Raw genomic sequence first — 4,755 nt, forward strand, 5'->3', positions numbered from 1 at the left:
CTAGAAATCCAACTCAACCACATACAAAAGAACCTACCACACCATGGCTATCTGGAAATGGTAAGGCAAGGCTGAAGAACATTTTCACACCTAGAAAAATCCATGCCCATGATAGTAAGAGAACCAAGAACACACATGCAGAACCATGCATGCCAAAACTAACAAGGAAATCATATATGCAAATTGATACCTGCAAATAATCTCATTGTAGTTGCTAGATCACTCTCTTCCTTGCTTGATCTTTACTTCCTCTTACCTTCTTTATTTTTCTTGATCCAATCTTGGAGTGCTCCAAGAAAAATCTAAGTTTCCAAGAGTGTGAGAGAGAGAGAATAGAGAGAGATCTACAAAACTGAACTGCCAAAAGGTACCAACTTGTCCTGATAAGCATTTTTACCAATGAGGCCTCAATTTTCTTCATTTTCTATTTTTTTCCTTCATTTTCCTCCTCACATGCAACCTGTGACCTTCCACCTTCCTTTTCTGCTAATTTCCTTTATTTTAATAAATACAATACCTATTAATGCCTTTCCTTTCCAAATCCTTTTCCATTTCCTTTTCATATTTCCTTAGCTGTAATAAACCAAATGAGCACCCACACTAGGATGTCTTGCCTAACTTTCAGCTTGGAATAATTGTCCCATAACCATGGCTATTATTTTACCTTTATTAGAATTTATTACATAGAATCTTCATGAGAGTTGTTACAAATATGATGAAAAACTTGTTTATGTAAGGTCACAACACCATGTACATGAAAGTGGAAGGAGCATTATTGAGCCCAAAGGTTAGCACAACATGTTCATAGTTCCCATATCTTGTTCTTAAATTAATCTTACAAATGTCCTCCTCCTTGATTGTTATTTGATGGTAACCTAGATTCAAGTAAATTTTGGATAATATTGTTGCTTCTCTTAACTTATCAAAGAGATCATCAATCCTTGGAAATGGGTACTTGTTTTTAATGGTTGCCTTGTTTAGTTTTCCATAACTATTTCATAACCTCAAAGTTCCATATTTATTTTAAACAAATAATACTGTTGCACCCCAAGAAGACACATTTCTCCATTTGTAACCCTTGTCCAACATTTATTTCAATTGTAGTTTCATCTCAACCAATTCCGGACTCCTCACTATATATGGGGTCGTAAATGATGGTGTTTATCTAGATATCAACTCGATAGAGAAGTATATCTCTTTGAGAGGGGGTAATCCAGGAACCTCTACTAGAAATACATATGTTTACTATCCCAAGACTAGATACCTTCAGAGCGTCTCACCTCTCCCATCCTTCTCCTCACCTTGAGCTCCCTCATCTTTGGAAACTTGTACCGTGAAAAGCGTACATCTCTTCCTACAACTATGTTTGGATTGCATGATAGTGTTGATCCTCACTGATATGGGATTTTTCTTTCCTTCGAATATTCTCTCTGTTCCTTTCTCATCCAAGTATTCTATTTATTTTTCATAGCAATCCACCTTTGCTATAGACATTTTTGTGCCTTACAGCATGAAGCATGAAATGTCAATAATCTGAGGAATCCAAAGTCCCTAAACATGTTGTTCCTACCCCTAGAGGAACAAGGTCAGCAAACCACAGCACTGAATATCACTTCTCCACCTGAAAACACTCAAAAACAGGCTAATTCTGGATCATGTCAACTGCTCCACTGAGCATCTGCGCTGAATGTCAAGAGCTCCACTGTCTACCTGCGCTGAATGTCAACTGCAAAGAAGGCTACCTGCGCTGGGCGAGTTGGGACAAGTGGCACAGTCATTCTTCAAGGTGTCAATGCCCAGGAAGCTTCCAAAATGACACTTGGATCAGGGAATTCGACTGGTGATGAGTAAGAGGGTCTAGATCTCCAAGTGGAAGCAAGAACCTCCAAGTGGACTCAAGAACTGAAGAATAACTGAAGTGGGAGAGGACACTAGTCAGCTTCATGCCAGCTACAAGCTGACTCATCCTTTCTCCAAAACTCCTATATATAGAGCTCTCTCATGAGGTCTAAGAGGGCTGGAATCTTGTGAATGTAAGGAAGTGATGTTGGTTTGAGTATAGAACTATTGGGTGATTTACTTGAAGGAGGTGAAGAGGAGATTTCTTTCTGCTGGGAGGTGATGCTGGATTGGGCCTTTTATGGTTGTATCACTTCCTGAACTTTACTTCTTCCATTAATAAAGCATTTGAAGTTCTTCTATATGCATGTGTCTCAATGGCGTATTGATACTTGTATATTTGATTTATTCTAATCCTTGAATCAATTATGGATGTATGCTTCTTGTAGTTTCCCTCTCTTGTCATTTTGCAGGATCTTGGTGTAGCTGGGCCAGTGAAAGAGCAAGGAGATGGGAGCAAGCAGCAAAGAGAGAAGATTGGATCAATCATTAGCGGAAGACAACGGTTAGTGGATCTCTTTCTCCCCTCTCTTACATCTCATAAAGAAGTAATCTCGAATAGCTTTGCTTTGATTGTTGCTGAGGTACTATCACCCTTAGAGTGGGATAGGGTCATTCCGTATTGGATACTTTTCCCAACAACAAATTGGCGACTCCACTGGGGATCGTATCTTGTTGGTTGTTTGTGTTTTTGCTATTCATTTCATAAACATAGGGAGTACCGAATCGAACTGCATTTGGATCTCTCAAATGCAAAGTAGAGGGCAGCTACTCTAGCTCAGTTTCTGGGCATGTTTATGATTTGAAGAGCTGATCCGCAAGGACTCTAAATAGCTCTTAGTGATAGCTTTTCATCCTCCTTTTCATCCCTTAGTGTGTACTTGACTGATAGCTTCTGATTTGGCCAAAAACTGTGAATTTTTGAGCAATCTGTGACCCGGAAATCGAGAAAAACGCAAGTTTATCTCTTCAGTGCAGGCACTGTGAAGGCAGTCTGCATTTCAGCGCAGTTCCCGAAGGGGCTACCTGCGCTGAAGGTCAAACTGCCAGTGTACTACCTGCGCTGAACCAGTTTTGCCTAGTGCTACTGGGGTTCCCTCCTGTTTATTGCCCTGTTTTCACCTTTGTTTTTTGCAGCCTGTTACCAGTCAATGTACCTATCTGAAACCAACTTTCCTTGCCACTATTCCGCCTCGGTTGTATAAAGAAACTGTGTTTGTTCTTTGTGTATTTCTTATATCATTTGCAGTTTCCCATAACGAAAGTGAACTAGTCTTGCTGTGGCCTCTTAGATCTAGACCTGTGATAAAGTGTCGTTTTGATCTTAAGAGTTAGTTTGTTTGCTGTTCATAGCTGATTGAGCTTTTTGCTTTCGTCATATGGTTTGAATTTATGTATTTCTAGTGTCGAAACAAGTAAATCTTAAGGTGTCTTTTGATTTTGGACAAACTTGTTTGCTTTCACTTGAAATTGAATTCAAAGTTATACAACAGCTTTCTTTTTGTATTACGCCAACATTAAGAAAGAGAAAAGAAATACCTGCATTGTGCATGTGCATTTTGACAGTTTGCATGTTGATTTAGGAAAAAGTGCATTAGTGTGTGCTCTATGATCTGTGTGAAAAGATGATGTCTTTCTTTTCCCTCAGTAGTTAAGATTTTCAAAGTTGAAAGATTGAAAAGCTTGCTTATCATCTTAGACTGCATTTAGGAGTGTTACTATACATCTCGTGGTGATCCATAAAGGCAAACTGCTAAACAAGATCAACCTTAAAATAAACTGAATTTACATAACAACGCTTTGAAACATAACGCAAACACATAGAGGTCTAAGCTAGAGACGTGTTTCGGCGTCGTTAAACGTGATATCTTACCGTTGAGTGGTTGGGTGATTCCTCCATGGTGAAGCGATAAGTATCAATACGGACTTGTGCTCCCACGTACTGTCGCGTATATATTGGGAGACCCCTATAGGAACAAAGCCTTTATCCATAGGAAGCCGTGTCGGCCGCCCTACTGATCGCAATGCAGTGAACACAGCATTCACGAAGATCGACCACTCGTACCGTAAAACGTATTTTGTGGTTTTGCGAAAAGTTTGGCACACCCTCTGCCTAGAACTCCAGAGCAGTTTCTTTTGGCCTTTTTCAAATTCTATAACTGAAAAAGTCCATCCGAGAATTTGTCACTTCGGGCTCGTTAAAACATCGAAGGAGACTAGAGTCATCTTTAGCTTTTTCTCGACTCTTAAAAAGTGAAAAAGCAAGTTGTGTCTAAAGCGTCGTTATAAAATTTATTTTAAACGGAACAATCACCCTTTATTCCTGCGTTGATCTTCGAAGTTAGTCTTTTGGCATCGTAAGTTCTTGTAGAATCGCTAAAAAATCTTTTGGATAGACTAGATATGTCTGAACAACCGTTGACATATAGGACTGTGTCGTCCGACACAGTAGCAGCAGAGCCTCCTGCTGCTACTCCAATGATGTTCGCTGGTATACCATCTGTCCCAGCAAATTGTCAACAACAAGCCGGAGTCCAATCAGGGACGACGACATGGTTAGTTCCTATTTCTTCATCCGGATTATCATCTGGTATTTCTTATGTTGAAACTCAACAAATTAATTCGATGTGTCTTCAAAGGCCAATTTACCCTTTAAGTTCTGGATTTCCACCATATGGAGGGCAGTATGCTCTTTCATTGTTCCCTCCCAAAGAACAACCATATGGGAGTTTACAACAAAGTTCAGGTCAAACTGGAATTACATCCAGCGGTTGGGTACCAATACTGCCTCAACAACCAGGAGTTGTATATTCAATGCAACCAGTACACCCTGTGTCGAATATTCCCACCATACCT

Source organism: Pinus tabuliformis, chromosome 4_1, assembly GCF_031772625.1.
Source record: "Pinus tabuliformis cultivar Carrire ecotype Pingquan chromosome 4_1, CPIR1, whole genome shotgun sequence".
Taxonomy (NCBI): Eukaryota; Viridiplantae; Streptophyta; class Pinopsida; order Pinales; family Pinaceae; genus Pinus; species Pinus tabuliformis.